Source organism: Typopeltis vanoorti, chromosome 8 (assembly GCF_054136105.1).
Source record: "Typopeltis vanoorti isolate ZY-2024b chromosome 8, IOZ_Tvanoo_1.0, whole genome shotgun sequence".
Taxonomy (NCBI): Eukaryota; Metazoa; Arthropoda; class Arachnida; order Uropygi; family Thelyphonidae; genus Typopeltis; species Typopeltis vanoorti.
This window is the reverse complement of record NC_143556.1, coordinates 60,195,189-60,217,647: the sequence shown is the minus strand read 5'-3', so window position 1 is coordinate 60,217,647 and position 22,459 is coordinate 60,195,189. Positions and strand designations below refer to the sequence as shown.

The 22,459-nt window shown below is 38.9% G+C and overlaps 1 protein-coding gene across 1 annotated transcript in view; it reads right to left on the bottom strand.

Moving 5' to 3' along the window:
- pcm (5'-3' exoribonuclease pacman) overlaps positions 1-10,972 on the bottom strand; it is a 57,624-nt gene extending 46,652 nt beyond the window's left edge. Inside the window, exon 1 of the mRNA XM_090397251.1 lies at positions 10,841-10,972. The gene's annotated coding sequence lies outside the window, so the exon portion shown is untranslated. The remainder of the gene's footprint in view (positions 1-10,840) is intronic.
- Between the last annotated feature and the right edge of the window lie 11,487 nt (positions 10,973-22,459).

The following is a 22,459-nucleotide window of genomic DNA, read 5'->3' as shown; positions in this document are numbered from 1 at the left end:
AGTTATTCTCTTCCATGATTCAGGTGGGTTCCAGCTATCCATCCTTTCTGACATCTTGTATATGAATGAAGAAGGGTCCAAACTTTTAAATGAAGAGAAGTGTGTGTTAATACATGTAACTTACGGAAAAATATAATTAATTATAAATATGTCAAATTTATCCCGAACACCCTGTATATGCCAACATTAGACTTTTCTTGCTCCACTTTTGCAACGAGTTGCCTGGAGTTGTACCACCTTACCCCAGTCCTGAAGATACTTTCAGGCGCAAACTTTGTTTGCTCATACTTGGAAAAGGATTAAACTAAATTTATTATAGTCTAACCAAGTGAAAAATAAATTTTCAACATCTTTCTCTAAATCCAGAGTAATTTAATAAAAAGGTGGCACACCATTTGCCAACTCCTATAGGTAGAGATGACCTTGCTAATGTTTCTGCCTGGTATCTCTACTCGGGCCTGGCTCCCACTGAAGAGCCCTCAATAAAGGTCGAAACTAGTCTGGGTAGTGGCCCTTCCCTTATGCATAAAATTATACATATCCGCAAGGAGATATGTTTTGCATTATGGGAGATACTGAGATAGGAGTGATGTTAACTTGCTCCACCTTTGCAACAATTCGCCCAGTGTTGTACTACCTTACCCAAGTCCTGAAGATACTTTCAGGTGCAAACTTTGTTTGCTCACATTTGGATAAAGGATTAAACTAAATTTATTATTTTCATCAAAAAATTTTTCTTAACCAGTTCTCCTTCCAAGCACTTTGTTGAGGAGACTTGTCCTCTTGGTAATTCTTATCATAATTTCACTTGTCATTCCTAGTGAAATGTCCTCCCCCAAAGCCATTCATAACTTGTACCCTTCAGCACTACAAAAATACCAAATAGGAAGATCCCAAACTTTTATTCCTCCTTTCCATGGTCAAATTACAATTTCCATCTTCAGATACAGGCAAACAGCATATCATGAGTGGCTCGAAACAATAAATCCAGGCTTCATTTGCAACCTGCATCTTGCAACAACAAAACAATAATTATGAATACAAAGTGACTACAAAGGAGCAAAATGTAGACACTCCTCTTGCACAAATCATGTTGTGCCTTCTGATATCTTGCAAAGACCATTGGACTTCGAGACCAATTTCTGTCCATCTGGGCTCCATTATCTCTGTCTCTCACCCAGATCACCTAAGGACAAAACATCTTCTCATCCAATTCCCACAGATGACCATGGCAAATCACCCCAACTATACCGGAAACAATGCACATTCCGTGTGACCTGCAGAAAGATATAAGTACCTTGAACATGGATATCAAAATTGCTTTGGTCCTGATAGTATTCCACCACTTAGCTAACACCAGATCTTTAAATCTCTATGCTGCATTATACTCAGCTGACTAAGTATACTAGGATACTAAGTATACTAAGGCAAGTGATGTGAAATCAGCTTCTTTATATGAGTTGCCCCAGTCCTGAAAATAGTTCAGGTGCAAACTTGTTTGCTTACAATTGGATAAAGGATTAAACCGAGTATATAATTTCTTGGTATCTTTAATTTATAATTTATATTTCCATGGTTAATTATTACTTACACTCTTTAGATCCACTTACATTCAGTGGATCACAGAAATTAGACTCACCAGTATGAAAGCCTTCATCCTCCTTCTACCCAAAATTCTCATCCATTTTCTAAGCTATAGTTCAATGGATGTACGAAAGCATGTATTTTTTCATACATACCATAGGTCACATGCAACGAGAACCCCAGTCTCATATTCGGCCTATGCTGAAGCACACAATAAGTAAATCTGCCATCAGCAAATCCAACTTCATAAAGACCAATAGCAGAAAACTCACCTTCTGTCCAAATGGGGAGCCATGTTTCCTATTCTCTTGCAAAGGCCATTGAATGCAACTTCTGCTCCCTTGCACTTTTACCTCTCTCATATCTCATGTACCCAAAGATACAGCTAACCTCCTGGCATCACTTTTCCTGAAACTCCTGCATAGATGACAGGGCAAATTGCCTCCTATACTGAAATCTGAGCACCACATGCTTCCTGTGGTTTACAGAAAAAAATAAAATAAAATAAAAATACTAAATAACCTAGATGATAAAAGATCTTCTGGTCCCAATGATTTCTCTCCAACTGTACTCAAACATTGCACTCTAGAGATAACACTTGTCCTCTGCCATCTCTTCAATATTCTTTACTCAGCTCACTTAACCCACATGGAAGCAAGCATATATCCAACCTATTCGAAAAAAGGAAGATAAATATCTGCTGTCCAACTAGAAACCAATTGTCATCACCTCAACCTAACCAAAATAATGGAAAAGTTATCAACAGTCAACTTCTTCACTATTGGGCAGGCCCATCAATTAATCAGCAAATTGCACCAGCATGTATAGATTCTGCCAATCTAGATCCACAACTGACCTCTTAGTTTACATCACTCACCACTGGACATGTGCCACAGAAAGGTTCACAGAAATGTGTACTGTCACCCTTGAGATTTCCATGACATTTGATCATATTTGGCACTGAAGCTTATTTTGAACTGCTTTCCTTTTGGTCTACCTATCACCCTCTGTAACTGGATAACGAGCTTCTTCTGGTCATTCACTGCAGATCATTGCAGATGGTACTTTCTCCAAGCTTTGCTACCAATGCAGGAGTGCCTCAGGGCTCCATTCTATACCCTCTTTCTCCTTTACATAAACAATAATCTATTCCCAATCTCCACTCATAGCTTTGTCAACAAAAGTACACTTTCATGACTTATTTTTCATGGTATTAACAACACCACAAACACTTTTATCACAAAAATGTTTTATTAACGCTTATGTTTCACTGATTTTCAACTCAGCATCATCAGAGCACAACACACTTGTAAACGCGACAGTGAGTGAGTGAAACAATATAATTGCAAAAGACCTAAAGTCCTATTTTTTGGTGCCCTCTAACAAAAAAAGCCAGCAGTTATCCAGGAGTTTTTCTTAGGATAACTGTCTCCCAAATTTTTGGCAAATTAATGCAACCATATTTGTTAAGGTTGGGGGAATTCTTCAAAGCCATTGCTGACTCAAAAAATAATCTTTCGGATCTATAACGACTCCTAAATAGCACATTCGTTTTCCTCCATCTAATCCTGTGTGAAGGAGTATCCAAAGCGTGGTCTGCCAGTCCTGACTTGACATAGTAATAGTAGCAAATGTATCTTTCATGTTCTTCCAGGCGGTTGTTCACTGATCTTCCTGTTTGCCCATGGCCAAATCACAGTCAAATGGAACTTCATACACTCCTGGGTGTGCTAAAGGGTGAAGTTTATCCTTAGGCGAGCAGATCAGAGTTTCCAGCTTGATATGAGGTTTGAAAGTGGTGCGAATAAAGAAGAGTATAACAGAAAAATGCAAGATCTCATATGTGACAGTTCCACATATCAAATTATACATCAAGACCCTATGATGACTCAAAAGAAAAAAAGTCCGAAAATTACTGAAAAAAGTGACATCATAGCCCAAAGAAATCATCAGGAAAATAAAACCAATTCATGTTAAACCACCCCGTATTTATGCATTACCAAAAATCCACAAAACTAATATTCCCCTACACCCCATAGTTGATAGCATAGATAGTTCCACATATAAACTGGCCCGGCATTTAGCCAAGTCACTTGCCCCCCCTTACTGGCAACTCCTCTACTTTTGTAAAAAATTCAATCCATTTCCAAACACTGGTTAAAAATCTAATCCTAAAAGATTCTGACATAATGGTTAGTTTCGATGTCACCTCCTTATTTACCAATGTACCACTTATAGTGATTTAATCAAGTCTAAATTTCCCCCAGATATTTTTGAATTATTTCAATTTACCATGAATGCAGGTTACTTTACATGGAGTGGAAAATTCTACAAACAGATTAATCGTACTGCTATGGGTCCCCCCCCTTCCCCTTAGCAAATTTTTATATGGAACACTTTGAAAACAAAGTACTTACCACAGCTACATACAAGCCACAAGTGTGGTTATGCTATGTAGATGATGTGTTTGCCATCTGGCCCCATGGATAAGACACTTTGGATGCTTTTGTCACCTACCTAAACAGCCAACACCCCAAAATTCACTTCACAGTAGAAAAAGAATCAAATAACTGTTTACCATTTCTTGACACATCAGTCACCTGCCTTTCAGATGGATCACTATCTTTTTCTATTTACAGAAAGCCCACACATACATATGTGACAGTTCCATAGTTCCATACACACAGGAAGATACCTACATAAACAATCACATCATCATCCAGTCCAACAGTACGGCATTTTAAAAACACTTACACACAGAGCCAGAGCCATTTGTTCTAACGATACAGCTCTGACCACTGAACTCTAATACCTGCGCCATACGTTCTTAGCCAACGGCTATAATCCCAACAAAATAGATGGAATACTACATAGGCCCATTACTCTGCCCTCCCCTAATACACAAGAATACAACATGACCATTTCTATTTCCTATATCAGAGGTACATCGAAAAAGATAGACAAAATATTGTTGAAACATGGCCTTCGCACCACTTTCAAACCTCATATCAAGCTGGCAACTCTGATCCGCTCGCCTAAGGATAAACTGCACCCTTTAGCACACCCAGGAGTGTATGAAGTTCCATGTAACTGTGACTTGGCCTATTATGGGCAAACAGGAAGATCAGTGAACATCCGCCTGGAAGAACATGAAAGATACATTCGCTACTATTACTATGGCAAGTCGGGACTGGTAGACCACGCTTTGGACACTCCTTCACACAGGATTAGATGGAGGAAAATGAATGTGCTATTTAGGAGTCATTATAGAGCTGAAAGATTATTTTTTAAGTCAGCAATGGCTTTGAAGAATTCTCCCAACCTTAACAAATATGGTTACGTTAATTTGCCAAAAATTTGGGAGACGGTTATCCTAAGAAAAACTCCTGGATAACTGCTGTTTTTTTTTTTTTTTTTTTTTTGTTAGAGGGCGCCAAAACATAGGACTTTAGATCTTTTGTCTTTTACAATTATATTGTTTCACTCACTCACTGTCGCGTTTACAAGTGTGTTGTGCTCTGATGATGCCGAGTTGAAAATCAGGGAAATATAAGCGTTAATAAAACATTTTTGTGATAAAAGTGTTTGTGGTGTTGTTAATACTGTGAAAAATAAGTCATGAATAACCATCAACACCTAAGCTTATCTGTTAAATTAAAAGTACACTTTAGTTACCATTCATCCTACTCTTTGAACAATCCATGTAGTTCTCAATCTCAAACTTCAAGACCATCTGAAACCAATACCTTAAACACTGATTTTCATACATCCTTTAGTGGAGCAAGGATAATCTGGTCACCTTTAATGCAACCAAAATGCAGTCCTGTTTTCTTTCACAAAAGGGATCTCTGTTTATCCTCCCTTACCCTTGGTAATACACAAATCACCAGACAGAATCTGATCTTCCTCCTTGGGCTAACATTTACCTTCAACCTCTTCTGGCATATACATCATATCAATAGCTTCCCTCGATACCTATTTTATACTGGCCCAACTACTAATCCTATACAAATCCCACATCTGCCAATCCTTAGAATATTGTTCAGACATTTAGGATAGTGCACTAAAAACCTCCCTAAAAATACTCGATTCTCAACTGTCAAGGGGGACAGCAAATCAGCTCATAGATGACCCTTCCCTCAGACTCATTTTAATCTCTATCTCAAAAAAGCAATGGCTCAGCTCTGTAGCTTCTACAGGCAATTTCATGGTCATTGCTCCAGTGAACTGGTAAACATCATTCTGTGTTTTCTGTTGAGCCCATTAAAATGTGAGTAGCAGCTGTACACCATCTCTTTTCATTATAACTGCAAATACATCAAACCAGCTTCTTCTCTTCTTCATTTATTGCATCTATCTTGATCCTTTGGAACAGCTAGATTCATAATTGTTTCCAAACTTCCCTGGTTTCTCTCCAGCTCGTCATGAAAAATGTCAATACATTTGTTTTCAATCCTTAGCTGCACCCCACACAACACTGATGTGCTACAGGTTCCTGTGCTACTCATGTGCGGAATAAATATATATATAAATTCCATTTATGATAAACCAACAATAAATGCAAACAGCTGTCTAGCATCCATTTAAAATTGAAATTCTAACTCAATCTGCTATTTTCACCTTTTACCCCCTCCCCCGCCCTGATACTCAAAAACAATGAATGATATAATCACGTAATCACAAGAAAGATATTTATTTAACCAAATATTTCGGTCTGGAAATATTTGGTTAAATAAATATCTTTCTTGTGATTACGTGATTATATCATTCAGTCTTATGTCGCAAGTATCCTTAAAACAACAAACTCAAAAACAATATTAGCAGATTACGTAACTGCAGCTCACACCAGAGACCGCCCTGGGCAGCACTTTGAACCTTTTTGAACTTTTGCAGTTAATTCTAAAATACAGCCCTGAGAACTCAGTTCAAAATATTGTAATACTACTGCGAATTTTCCTCACAATTGCTGTAATTGTTGCTAGTCGTGAGAGAAGTTTTTCTAAATAAAATTGATTAAGAATTACCTACATTACTATGAAATAAACTTCGCCAATGTCATCGACAATTTTGCTAAGAGAAAAGCAAGAAAAATAGCATTTTAGAACGTTGATATTAAAGTTTTACTTCAAAAATAAACAGTGTTTTAATTTATTTCCCTATACGTTGTTTTGACTTTTTGTAGTATTTTTAGTGTGTATTGAGAGGGGCAGCAAACTCAGGGACCACTCCGGGCAGCAAAAGCTCTAGCTACACTACTGGCTCACACACACACTCACACACAGCAGACTCATGTGGGAGTGATATAAAAATAAAACTAGTAAATATACATTTAAAAAAAAAACAGCATTTGCTAAGTAGATACAATCAGTTGCATTTCAATTTCCCACTAAAGTTCTTTTAGTTTTTATGCAATGATGACAAGCATCTAAGAACAGAAATGTGTCATTTTGCCCATTTAATTAAATACTCAACATTTATTTTATTTCATTGAAGTCATATGTTCTTCAGGTCAATCTCCCCTCCTCAATCTGTGTTCCTTTACCTTCTCATATGCCCCTTCATTGTCTTGATTTTTATTCCATATTTTTCCTTTCTCCTGAATCTTAATAATTCTAATATTCAAGTCACAAGTAATCTATTCTGTGTTGGTATTTTTTTATTCTTGTATCACTTTGTAATTCTAGACTGTCTTTCATCTAATGTTTAATATACAATTATCTAACTTTTTTTTCCACGTCAGTGCTCAACTGATTTTTCTCTTTTTAAACTGAGTATTTAATATTCAACACCAATTACTACTGAAGCTTAAAATGGATTTAAAAAGTTCCTTGTTTATCTAAAGCAGTACATCCAGTATCCTTGGTTCCAACTATGATACCAATCTATATATAAAACAGGTGCACAACTTTTCATTAGTAGGATATGCATAACCAAAGAAGTCTTTAGTAAAATATTGGCAATAAGTAGCATAATCTTGTTTTAACAATTTCTCAAGTCACTGTCAAATTAACAAGCACTAATTAGATTTAGATCTAATCCATTATGATTCTGGTACCATAACTAGACATATCAGAAATGAGAAGAATGATAATTATTCCCTTCAGCTGATAAGATTGAGTTCATATCCTTTCTTGGAATCAAGGAAATTGTATAAGGCCTTTTCAATTAAAGGTGAATTAATTATTATTATTATTATTATTACCCCTCCATGGAGTCAGCAAACTCATCGTGAGAGGTTCATTCAACTGACAACATATTTATCATATAGAATCTTAAAATCCTTAACACTCCTTGCATTAATAACACATTCTGGTAATGCGTTACATTCGCTGACAATTTCCCATGTAAAAAATCTGCTCCTCACCACACTTCTACACAACTTCCAGGAATGACCCTCTTCCTGGTTCTTCCCCTCTGACCATCTATTCATTTTATAATCCCCCTCTGGATTAATCTGATAAAATTTTCTCACTAACTTAAATATCTATATCATATCACCTCTCTTCCTCCTATCCACCAAACTCTGCAATCCACATTTCTTCAACCTCTCTCTCCATAGCCAGCATTCCAAAGTTCCGATATTGTCTTAGTTGCTTGTCTCTGGATCCTCTCCAATGTCTCCACATCACAATGAAAACCAGGTGACCAGATCTGAGCATAATAGTCCATGTGTGCTCTGAACAGTGATTTCTGTCAATAGATTTGTTTTCAATCCTTAGTTGTTAGGAGGCACCTGAGGCACAACAACTTCCTTATCCTTACATGTTAGAGCACTTCTTATCATAGCAGTACTATGACGTGCAGCCTTTGCACTAGAGTTTAGAGGGCAATATACCCTCTAAACTCCAGGCTACTGTCGGTTATCACTCCCAAATCTCTAATCTCATCCACTTCCTGCAGCATGGCACCATCGACATAGTACACAGTCTTATATTTCTGCACTCCAAAATGCAACACCTCACATTTATTGATATTAAAACTATATTCCCACTCTTTTGCCCAAGTAAAAAGGCTATTCAAATCTTCCTGAAGGGAATTAACATCAGCAGTGCTACTTATAATTCTTCTTAACTTTGCATCATCAGCAAATAACTGAAGATCCCCAATTAGTCCACATGATATATCGTTTACAAACAAGGGCCCAAGAACAGAACCCTGAGGCACACCACTGGTTAAATACTGCTTATAATAGACAAATTATATTCTTGTTTTAATCCTTTGCCAAAGTAAGCAAACAGTTTGCATGTGAAGTATTTTCATGACTAAACTCTTGTTAGAGGCTGTTTACTTCATGCCAATTGTTTCAGTATCCCATAATGCACATTACAATTGCTTTCCGACACTATCGCTATGCAATATGGAAAGAGTCACCACCAGACAAGTTTGACCTTTATTGAGGTCTCATCAATGGGAACTTGACCCAGAAAAATACTGAGGTTAAATTATTGCAGAAGCCACATATATATTTTACATATACAAGTAGCAAAATAGCCTAGATTAGAGGTAGTAGTAACAAGTTTCTTCACTACATTATAAAATAAATGAGTATTTAACGTGAAGTGGGGCATTTCTTGCTATTATAATTTGTTCTCTAGAAATTCATATTTTTCTTCTCATATGAAAAACTGGCCAGAAGGATTTATGCAATTAATATATAGACTTTGCAGATTGGATTAACTAAAACGTCATAGTATTAATAAGGTTTTTATGACGCCTAATTACTTGGCCACAACAGGCAACTGATCAGGGCAAAGAAAGATAATTACATACAGGGTGTTCGGGATAAATTTGACAGTTTCGTAAGGAAAAAGAAAATCTTCTTTGTATCTATTAAATTTAATGAATTGACAAAAAAACATTACAGGCAGAGTTAATTACAATACTATCAACAAGATTTACTCAAAATAACCACCATTAGCATCGATCACAGCTTCAATTCTGCTTCAGAACCTCGAACAAGCTGATGCTACAGTCTCCCTGGGAAGGGCCGCAAAAACTGTTTTAATTTTATCCATTAACTGGGCTTTTGTATTACTGGAAGTGCGATTGGTGTCTTTTTCAACTGCGCCCCATACAAAATAATCCATGGGGTTAAGGTCTGGGGAGTTTGGAGGCCAAACATTTGGACTGGTGAAGTCGTAGAAATTTTCAGACAACCATTTTTGACTTTTCCCAGAGGTGTGGCAAGGGGCCGAATCCTGCTGCCATACATACGGCCTACCATTGGCTACCCTTGTTATCCAGGGCTTGACTACAGTTAGCAACTCCACGAACAAAGCCCGAATTCCAATGCCAGGGTTCTTCAACACCTGTTCCTGCAGATTTGCGAGGAATTCTGCTGTACGAACGCAATCAGATCGTCTGCTAGGGATCTTTCTTCTTGCTACATCCTCGTAGTCACCATTGCAAGTCTCTAGTTCATGCCTGATTGTTTTTACTGTATTCAGGGAGCATTGGGCAGCAGTCGTAATATCCTTATTTTGATGGCGGGCACGAATCATCATGATACAAGTTATTCTCTTCCATGATTCAGGTGGGTTCCAGCTATCCATCCTTTCTGACATCTTGTATATGAATGAAGAAGGGTCCAAACTTTTAAATGAAGAGAAGTGTGTGTTAATACATGTAACTTACGGAAAAATATAATTAATTATAAATATGTCAAATTTATCCCGAACACCCTGTACATAAATGTAGAGGGAGAGAGAGAGAGATACATTTATATTATTCTTTTACATCATATTGCATAACCTAGAACACATCAGGGCGCTAATTCTTGCTTGCTCTCTCTTTACCTTTTTTTTTTACATAAACTGACAACCAGTCCTTGGGAAAACACATTACAAACACTACTGAGAATCTAATTTACTGTGGGTACATTCATATGACTCTATAACACTAATGTATTATGGGTTAACCTTCCACGAATGGAAGTCACATAAAAAAAGGGGGGGGGGGAGTTTGAAATACGTGATTTTTCACATAATTTTGAAGTGAGCAGTGATTGTTACCATATTTTGCTATTGTTTACTTGTTTCATTAATTGGAATTAATTGAAAAATGATGCGAACTAAGCCCTCCTTCCTACTTCTCACCATCGTTAATCTCAAAATGCTAATAATATAATTAATCTTTGAGAATCTCACCTTAGATTAAACTAGCTAAGGAAAAAAATAACTGAATTAACCAATAAGAGATTGTCAAAGAGATACTATCTTTCTTCTGATTAATACATAAATCACACTTCAATACTTACTTCCTCTTCAAATCAACTTCGGCGAATGATAATCAGGTCATAAAAATGTACTAAAATCACGAATTAAAAAACATAAAATCACATATAACAAAACAAAATTAAATATCGCTTGACAATTTATTTACAAAAAACGAAACTACGCCCGCGTCACATTTCAGATAACATAGTAATACGATCAAGTATTTCACCAACTGTTAAAACCCAGCACATACAAAAATATAACTAAAGTTGCCAATAACAAACTGGTACAATACACCACCTATGAAAAGAAAAACCTGAATAATTTTGGAATTTCTTGACATTTATTCTTTGTACAATAAAAAATATTAATAATGATAACTAACTATTGTAGAAGGAATGGATGCGAGTTTCTGGATGTGTGGAGAGTTTGAGAGATGATTGGTTTTGTATAAGAGGGACGGCCTACACCTGAATGTGTCTGGTATCAGGAGGCTAGAAAAACTAATAACTGTTATTAGACCTAACACAGAGAGAGAGAGAGAGAGTCAGGGAAACTAAATTATAAAGGGAGGAATGGTGTGAATGTGAAGGTAAGTGCGACAATGTTACATAACATAATGTTAATTGAAAGAAAAAATAAGCTTAAGAGTGGGTGAGGTTCTGAAATGAAGGAAAGAGTGTTGTATGTTGACTCGTTATTAAGAGGAGTGATAGATGAGAGTTTAACTAAATCGTACTTACTGGGTGCGAAATTTAAGGATGTAAGTGAGAGTATTAGAGCGCAAAATCAGAGGATGAAAGAATTGATAGTTGTGGCGGGTACAAATGAATTGAAAGGAGATAATTTTTTTATGAGAGAGGACTTGAAAGTATTGTTAAAGCAGCGAAAGAAAAGGGTGACAGAGTTAGAATGGTGAGTCTGTTGCCGCGGTATGACAGAGAGGAGTTTAGGAGGGCCATAATCGCAAATGACATTATGCTCAGGTTACGCAGATGGTGTGGTGTGGAATTCGTGGACGTGTGGAATGAGTTTGATGGGTGAAAGGATTTATACAAGATGGATGGCCTGCGTTTGAATGGATTTGGTGTGCGGACACTGGAAAAAGTGTTGCTGAATGAAGTGAAAATGGATGTGCAGGACCAGGGAAACTAGAACTACCAAGGAGGGGGGGAGGAGTGGATATGCGGACATCAGTGAGACAGTTGAGTGTAAGAATGTATATAATGTACCCGAGCCAGTACTAAGGACAAAAAATGGGAATGGGTCATTTAGAATAACGCATCAAGATAGGGGTGGTACAAAGGAATCACTGCATTTCATGTATATTAATGCCAGGAGTATTAGGAACAAGAAGGAAGAATTTTTGGCCTTGACTGGCTCTTCCTGGCCACAGGTTATTGGCATTAGTGAAACATGGCTGACGGAAGATGATATAGTTAGTGTGATAGAATGTGTAGGTTATAGTGTGTTTAGGAGGGACAGAGAGAATAAAATGGGGAAGGGGTGTTATTGATGATAGCTGATGAACTGCAGCCAAGGAGAATTGAAGTTGTATCGCAGGATAGTGAAAGGAGCACATTTGAGGCTATTTGGAGTGAAATTGAGACTGGCAGAATAAAATATATAGTTGGGTGCTGCTATAGACCAGGTGGAGATATATACAGGGTGTTCGGGATAAATTTGACATATTTATAATTAATTATATTTTTCCGTAAGTTACATGTATTAACACACACTTCTCTTCATTTAAAAGTTTGGACCCTTCTTCATTCATATACAAGATGTCAGAAAGGATGGATAGCTGGAACCCACCTGAATCATGGAAGAGAATAACTTGTATCATGATGATTCGTGCCCGCCATCAAAATAAGGATATTACGACTGCTGCCCAATGCTCCCTGAATACAGTAAAAACAATCAGGCATGAACTAGAGACTTGCAATGGTGACTACGAGGATGTAGCAAGAAGAAAGATCCCTAGCAGACGATCTGATTGCGTTCGTACAGCAGAATTCCTCGCAAATCTGCAGGAACAGGTGTTGAAGAACCCTGGCATTGGAATTCGGGCTTTGTTCGTGGAGTTGCTAACTGTAGTCAAGCCCTGGATAACAAGGGTAGCCAATGGTAGGCCGTATGTATGGCAGCAGGATTCGGCCCCTTGCCACACCTCTGGGAAAAGTCAAAAATGGTTGTCTGAAAATTTCTACGACTTCACCAGTCCAAATGTTTGGCCTCCAAACTCCCCAGACCTTAACCCCATGGATTATTTTGTATGGGGCGCAGTTGAAAAAGACACCAATCGCACTTCCAGTAATACAAAAGCCCAGTTAATGGATAAAATTAAAACAGTTTTTGCGGCCCTTCCCAGGGAGACTGTAGCATCAGCTTGTTCGAGGTTCCGAAGCAGAATTGAAGCTGTGATCGATGCTAATGGTGGTTATTTTGAGTAAATCTTGTTGATAGTATTGTAATTAACTCTGCCTGTAATGTTTTTTTGTCAATTCATTAAATTTAATAGATACAAAGAAGATTTTCTTTTTCCTTACGAAACTGTCAAATTTATCCCGAACACCCTGTATATGGTGGAGATAATAGATGGTGGAGATAGTATGCATAAACAAATTGATGAAATGAGTAGAAGGAGGGTAATTATTATGGGGGATTTCAACTATGGTAACATTGATTTGAAGGAAGAGAGGACACATGTGAGGAAGGAAATGGATTTCGTTCAATTATTAAGGGATAACTATCTGAGACAGCATGTAATTAAAAATACTAGGGGGTGTGTGAGAGTGCTTGACCTGGTAATAGCATCTCAGAATTTGACTGTAATGAATATGACTGTTGCCACCTATTGTTGAGAGTGATCATAAGGTCTAGACCTGGGAGGTGGCTAAAGGTATGGAATTTTCGATTAAGACAGGGTATATGTGGAATTACCGTGTTGGCAAGTATGAGAAGCTTAGGAGATTGCTTGGATCAGTGCCATGGCATGTACAACTGCAAGGGCTGGATGTCGATAGAGCATGGGAAGTGGTCAAAGAGCATTTAGAGGAGGTTATCGCTGATTGTATACCTAGGGTCCGAATAATAAAACAAGCAGGAGTTAAATGGATGAATAACACCATTAAGCTTGAGCTGCAAAAAAAAAGGAAACAACTGTGGAGGGAATTTAAAGAAAGGGGTGACCTGCAGGCACACAAACGGTATAAAGTGCAGGCCAGAAGGGTAACGAGTGGGGTAAAAAAAAAAGCAAAAGTGGATTATGAAAGGAAACTAGCTATGCAAGCTAAAGAGAATCCCAAACAGTTCTTTCAATATGCTGCAAGCAAGAAAAAACTGTACATGGCAAAATGATTTTAAGGAATGACGATGGGAAGGATGTCACTGAATCAGTCGATATAGTGGAGTTACTGAGCGAGCACTTTGCAAAAGTATATCATCCAGGTGGTGACATTGAAAAAATGAAGGAACCATTAGTTTATAAGGGAATTGTAATGAATGAAGTGGAGGTGAATAGTCTATTACAGAACCTTAATGTGAATACATCTGTGGGATTGGATGGTATACCAGCATGGGTCTTGCGTGAAGTGGCTAAGGAATTATCAGTGCCCTTGACCATGTTGTTTTATCTGAGTCTTGGGTCTGGTTTAGTCCAGAATGTGTGGAAAGAGGGTAAAATAGTTTCACGGCATAAAGGAGGATCCAAGACTATGGTTACAAATTACCGACCGATCAGCATATCAAGAGTCATTGTCAATGTCTTGGAGAAAGTAGTCAAGGGCAAAATACAGGAATGGATGATGAAAATGAGATACTGTAGGGGGAACAACATGGCTTTGTGAAGGGTAGATCATGCCTCAGTAATTTGCTCACGTTTTATAACAAGGTGAACTGGATAAGGGTAATGGGTTTACAGTGATACTGCTGGACTGGCAAAGGAGTTTGACAGGATACCACATGGAATTCTAATCCGTAAACTACAACATATGGAAATGAATACAGGGTTGGCGAGACGGATAGGTGGGTGGTCGATGGAGAGATATCAGAGAGTAGTTTATTCAGGAGAGTCCAAAAGAAGGCCTGTGACTAGTGGTGTGCTGCAAAGTTCTGTTCTTGGACCACTGCTATTTAATTTGTTCATTAACGATATAGGGAAGGTACTAAGAGGAACAGTTCATTTGTTTGCTGATGATGCAAAGTTGGGTAGGGCGATAGTGAATGCAGATGTCAAAATCTTGCAGGACGACTTGGATAGATTGGAGTTCAAGGCTAAGGAGAATGGATGTCAATTTAATGTGACAAAATGTAAGATTATGCATTTAGGGGTGAAAAGATTAGAAGTATACCACATTGGTGGAACTGTACTCCAGGAGTGATGAGGCCAGGGACTTGGTAGTGTTGGTGGATAGGGAGATGAAGTTTAGGGGGCACATTGTAAAAAGTAGCTAACTCAGCTCATCAACTAACTTGGTTGTTGAAAAATATCACTGTACCAAGCCTTGATAAGACCTCATCTCGACTACTGTGCCCAGATTTGGTCACCTAGGTTTCTTCTTGATGAGGAGGAGGTGCAGAGCATCCAGAGGCGAGTGACTAAGATGATAGAGGGTCTATGGAATGAAGCATATGAGAACAGGTTGAAGATTTGTGAGTTGCAAAAATTAGTTGATAGGCGGAAAAGGGGAGATATGATTGAGACATTCAAATTGTTAAAGGGTTTCTATAGGATTAATTCAGAGAATATTTTTGAGATCAGGACTGGGGTGGGAGAACTAGTGGACACCTATGGAAACTGGGCAGGAGTGTGGTTAGCAAGGGTGTTAGAGCTGGGTTCTTTACTTTTAGAGTGGTAAATGAGTGGAATAAGCTGCCAGAGTCTGTTGTGGGTGCTATGACGGTGAGTGAGTTCATTGCAAGGTATGATAGATACTGTGAGAATGTCGTATAGTTGTGTGGACATGATGTTTAGGGCCTCCCTCGATGAGTCTAAGGACTCCTGGTGTCGCCCGAAATAATAATAATAATAATAATAATAATAATAATAATAATAATAATAATAATAATAATAATAATAATAATAATAATAATAATAATAATATCACGTTCAACCAATCGCTGCCAGACTCGCCAATATTCGTTTGCGCTTCTCATTGCACGTAAGTGAATCTGACACTGCTATTTGGGCAGTGTATGCTTGCACGCGTTATTCTTTATTGGTGCGTGTTCGTGGTGAGGGTGAACTATTTTTTGTAAATCTTATTTTATTCTGTTAAAATAACATATTTATTTATTGGCCTAGAGTGTTTGTGTTATCTTAGAATCATCTAATGTAAAAAGGCGGCAAATTTGTTGTAGTTTTGCGTTTGTTATGTCTTAAAATCCATGCCATTTTTGAATCAGTGCTCTTACCAAATAAGTTCTGAGTCCTGCAGCAGTGCCTGTAAGACTACAACTGCACCGTAAGCTTTTCCTTCTTCTTCTTCTTTTTTTTTTTCACATTGACAGCTATGGAACAGCAGCCAAATGAGACAACGTTTGAAAAAGTATACCGCGAATTCACCAGACTGGGCGAGCTGCTCAACAAAAATTGGCTAGGAACGGTGAAACTTTATGATACGTTTTCCCCAGTAAGTGTCACAAATGTTGACGCGGAGACTACGGAACATCAATCAGAATCGGAAAACCCCACTATTTCTGATTTTCAAGAAGTTCGCGTACGCAAAAAGCGGAGAACAACAGATGAACCTCTCGAAGACAACATATTGGAACAACACGATCAAGTTTCGGACTCCACTGCCTCTCCCAGAGAAAAGGTGCCTCCGATTATATTACGAGAGAAGCAGAGATGGGCAGCTTTAAGATCAACAATGTCCAACTTACACATTGACTATGTAAAGGCCAAAAATGTGGTCGAAGGAATAAAGATATATCCTACAACGGTGATAGACTATAGTTGACTAACAAAAGAAATGGACAATAGAGGTATACAGTAGAGTTATACCTTTTCGCTCAGCTCGGAGAAAAATCTAAAGGTGATCCTCCGTGGCGTCTGTGAAGACATTGAATTAGAAGATATAGTTGCTGATCTTAACTTGCAGGATCTACTTCCTGTTAAGGTTAGCAGAATGTACATATCCAACAAATCTCCCATTAGTTAGTCCTTCCTCGTAGAGATCCATAACATATATAAAAATATCTACAATTTGAAAACAATCTGTGGGCTCATTGTCAAGCCAGAGTCAGCCCGAAAAAGGGCATCTTCTGGGCAGTGCCATAGGTGTCAAAAGTTTGGTCACGCCCAGAAATTATGTAAAGCTGAATTTAAATACTTGAAATGTGGGGCAAACCACCCAACCAATATCTGCACAAAAACAACCCCGGCTAAATGTGCCAACTGCGGTGGTCCCCACCGGGCCAACTACAAGAGATGCATTCAGCACCCAAAAAATAGATGGATGGAAACAGCCAAGCAGTCCTCTTCCTCTAGTACAAGAACACCAGCAGCCCCTTCATCACAGCCGGAGGCTCGGCGTCCACAGTCAGAGACCTTCAAAGATAGAGTGAACCAAAAGCAAACAAGACGTTTTGCTGATGTGGCCTGTACAAACAAATCAGCACCTATAAATCTAACAACTGTTATCACTCTCTAGTCAACATGCTACAAGACTTCAGCTTGTCAAACCCTTCAGAAACTTTCACCAAAAGATTTCTCCATGAAACACTGGTCATCATCACAGCACTCATTGATAAGTGGAAACAAATTTATTCCAGCCTCTTTGCAGATCATTGTATGGAATGCGAATGGCCTAAGAAACAAAATTCTGAAGCTGCAAGAATTCACTAACAGATATCAACCAGATGTTATTTTAATCAGTGAATCTCATCTAAGACCCTCAGATAACCCTAAAATAAGGGGTTACTGCCTATACAGAAGTGATAGACTGTATAGGCAGTAATAGATAGACTGATTTACAGAGGTGGTGATACTGCCATCTTCATTAAGAACTACATCAAGCACAATTCTGTGAACAATCCTCCACCACTAATCTGGAGATCACTGGTGTGGAGGTGTTCTCCAGCTCGGCTAGCAGACTGAAAATATACTCTGCTTACAACCCACCCCTAAAAACTGTATTACACTCTGACCTGAACGCCATGTTATGCATCAGAGAACCCACCATTATAGCTGGGGATCTGAACTCCAAGCACCCTGCATGGAATTACAGATGCACCAACAAGAACGGCTGCATCCTTTCCAACTTCGTAGGATCACACAATGCTGTTGTAGCATGCCCCACTGAACCAACTCATCTTAGTACGTTTGGAACTGTGGACATCCTGGATATAGGTTATCCTGCGGGACATTAATCTTCAATACAGCCAAAGATCGTTGAATGAGTTGTCATCTGATCATAACCCAATACTACTATATATCGTGGGAAAGATTGTCTGAAGTGTTCAGGGATAGTATTGGCCCTGTTTCTCACATTCGTACAAAAGACGATATAGAATCTGCAGTTAAAAGCCTCTCCCAACAAATTAACTCCGCCATAACGGTAGCCACATTCTACAATTCTATCCACAAGCCTGGTCGTCTGCCTGAAGACATCATGAACTTGAACAGGAAGAAAAACAGAGCCAGAAAAAGATTTCGTAACACTCGCGCGCCACAAGATAAAACAAATCTAAACAGTCTTACTGGGACTGTAAGAGATGCACTCAAGGCACACAGAGACCATATATGGGAAGACAAATTAGCCTCTATCTCGCCTACTGATCACTCTGTCTAGAAATTTCTAAGAAACATAAAAAAAAAGGCAAATCTCTTCCCCAATACTCTCTGATCAGGGCCTTGTACACACTGATGCAGACAAGGTGGAGGTCATAGCAAGAAATATGGAAGGGCAGTGCAAACCTGCACATGGAAATCTAGAATTCAATCACATATATAAAATTCACAGACATGTCAGACACGTACTAAAACTCCCAGATCTGACTATATCGCACCCACATCACCTGTTGAATTATATGATATTATTAAAAACAAAAGAACAATAAAGCTCCTGGACCAGACGGCATTTCGAATAGGGTGATCAAGCTGTTGCCTCTAAAAGCTGTAGTGCACCTGACCATTATAATTAATGCAATCTTAACACTTCACTATTTTCCTTCCATCTGGAAACTGGCTGATATAATCCCCATACATAAGCCAGGCAAGGACCCACACCTACCGCAAAATTATCGTCCAATCAGTCTTATCTCCAATCTGGGTAAGGTTGTAGAGAAGATCATCCTCTCACGACTCAAAACCTCAGTAAATGAGCTAAATGACCTAAAGGACAGTTTGTTTATCGGCAACACCATAGTACTATCAGGAAAATCCACAGAATTGTGGAATACATTACCATCAGCTATAACTGGCGCCAGTGCACTGGAGCTGTTTTCCTAGACCTATCCAAAGCATTTGACAAAATCTGGCATTTTGGACTCCTACACAAACTTATTTCAGCCGGTACTTCACTAAAATAGTTCATCTAATCCATTCATATCTTCAGAACAGATCAATACAAGTCAAAATCAATGGTTCTACCTCATCCCAGCGCCATATCTTTGCTGGAGTGCCGCACGGATCCCTACTGGCACCATTGCTGTTTTCTGTATGCATGTCGGACATCCCACACAATCCAATGTCTTCCATTCTGGCCCTGTACGCAGACGATACAGCAATACTAACCAGATCTCTCCGACCCCACTTCGTTACCAGAAAGCTTCAAAAAATCTTCTAAAGCTGGAGGGTTGGTTCTCCAAATGGAGATTGGAAGTCAACCCCCCAATAAGCTCAGTCATTCTTTTGTCGAAAAGGCCAATATCTCCTGCAGGAGATGTGTTACTATTCAATTCCAAAACTCCCTGGCAGACAGAAACAAAATACCTGGGTGTAATTCTCGACAAAAAGCTATCTTTCAACCAACACATCAAGTCTATTTACGCACAGGCATCTAAAGCAGTCGCTCAGATTTATCCGATAATTAATAGAAATAGCAAGCTCAGCAACAGAATCATATTGCAACTATACCATATGACGATTCGTCCTATTAATCACCTATTAATCACCTATGCCTCTCCAGCCTGGAGCCATACCTCTAATGCTAACATTAGCAAAATACAGCGAGTGCAGAACAAGTGCTTGAGAATGATTCTGAACACCCCATGGTATGTTAGAAACAATCAACTTTATAGACATACAAATATTACCTATATTTTCTCTTTCCTACAATCCTTAGCATCTAAGTTCTTCCTAAAGACGTCCATGCACCCCAACGATTTGGTTCAGCAAGCTGCTGCATACGAGGCAACAGATATATTCAAACATAGAAGACCAAAAGCTATATTAACCTCCTATAGCGATGCGTAATCTCCATGCCCAATCAGGGCGAGCAAAGTGCTCATAAATTTTACCCTCACTGTAACCGCATCAGATAGCAGGTAATATGACAAGCATCTTGCTTCACCCCTAAAGACATAAATGTCAATTGTCATATTTATTTATTATAGATACAGGGCTAAATTATGACGAATGTCACTGTTGAAAATATAAAAAGAATTATATTTTTTCAATTATCGTTACACGAAACAAATACACTGCGATCTAACGCAGTGTGAGAATGATAGCGCCAATTGCAGCTAGACTCGCCGATATTCCTTTATCCTCCTTGACACTGCTCGTTTGGGCAGTGTATTCGACGCTTGCGTTCGTGTATCGATGCGCGTTATTTCTGTGAGATATGAAACATTTATTCTTGGTGTTTGTAAGTGGTGAGGGTGAAATATTTTTAATAAAGCAATTTTTTAACATGTAAATTTATTTATTAATAAATTGGTTACTGATTAAGAAAAAAATAATTTTAAAAAATTTTATTTTGTATATTGCAGCAACGCCACTTAAAATTTTCACCGGCCGCCACTGAGTGTAATGCTACATTCCTCGCCATTAAACCTGATCGGCGGCGATGTACATTCGTTACTGATCAGAGGGTTTTTGCTGTCACTGTGATCGGACGTATTCCTTTAAACTCTGCCTAGTTGATTTAGGGTTTTTCGGGAAGCTTGCATTGCACTGGAACTAACGCAGTTCGTGATCTACTATCTCCCCCTCTGTATGAAATATGCAGAGGTCTAATGGCCGGCAGGCCCCACCCGCAATGAGGACCAGTGGTGGTTGAATGATTTTTTTAGGGAGGTAGATCGCTGCACTGTATCCAAATAAGCTCCTGAAACTCCTTTTTCCTCGTTTTTTAGGATAGTCTCCTATACAAGACTAACTTTTTGCTGGTAGACGCTTATTCTAAGCTGTCTACGGGATTTGCTAGTAGACTCTCAGTCTTCAGGATTACCTGGGAAACTGCTAGTTTCTCTCAAGCCAAACTATGGACTCTCCATACGACGAGCTTGATTTCAAACAGCTTTTGGGTGTCTTTAAGCATATTGGAGGCCTTCTACGAAGGAAATGGCCAGGTAAGGTGGCAATCCACCAAATAGAAGAGGTGGATACAGAGGACTGTCAATCCCCTGACTCTCTCCCCAGCACTTCTCTAGATTACACCAGAGAGATTATGTCACCGGTTAATGACCAGCCCTAGTGGACTCAGATAACTCTACAGACTATCAGGTTGTCAGCAGAAAAAAGCATAAGAAGAGTTCACCAGCAGCAGAGCCTCAAATAGTATATCAAATGGACACATCAGTGCTATCTGGTGCAAGAACAGAGACAGATATGACAGATATGACACACCCCAAAGAGAGGATACCACCAGTAATCCTGAGATCTAAGGGTAAATGGTCGTCACTTGCACAAATGATGAAGAAGAATAACATCAAGTTCTCATCAGCCAAAAACAAAAATGATGGAGTCCGTATACAGCCCGAAGGAACAACGGACTACCGCCAGCTCACCATGCTTATGGATGAACAAAAATTACCATACCATACTTACCAACTAAAAAGTGAAAAAAACCTTAAGGTAGTGATCAGAGGATTGGTAGAAAACATAACATCAGAAGAGATAGCTACCTCAGATCACAAGGCTTGGAGCCGATCAAGATTTCTCGCATGTATCGAGCAGACAAGCGTCCCATGCCTCTGGTCTTAGTGGAGATCAGTAAAGATCAGAGAGAAATCTACGATCTCAGAATAGTCTGCAACTTGATAATCAGGACTGAGCCACTGAGAAGAAAGGCATCGGCTGGTCAATACCATCGCTGCCAAAAATATGGGCATGCGCAAATGCTATGCAGAGCAGACTACAAATGCGTGAAGAGCGGTGGCAACCATCCTCACACACTTGCATCAAGCCAAAGACCATACCTGCTAAATGTGCGAACTGCAGCGGCCCACATCCTGCGAATTACAAGGGTTGTTCTCTACATCCATCCAACCTCCAAAAGTTTAGACAGGAGTCAGTCTCATCCATTCAGAAAAGTATCATGAGATCTACGCCTGAAATCAAAGCGCGGGTAGTTACGCCAGATAAATCTTATGCTTCGGCGGTTTCCTCACGCAACACCGAGGTACTCCCTGCAACTAGCAGTCAAAACTCCTCAGCAATTCTTGCTGCCTCACTGGGGGAGATGTTAACGACCTTTAGCAAAACAAAT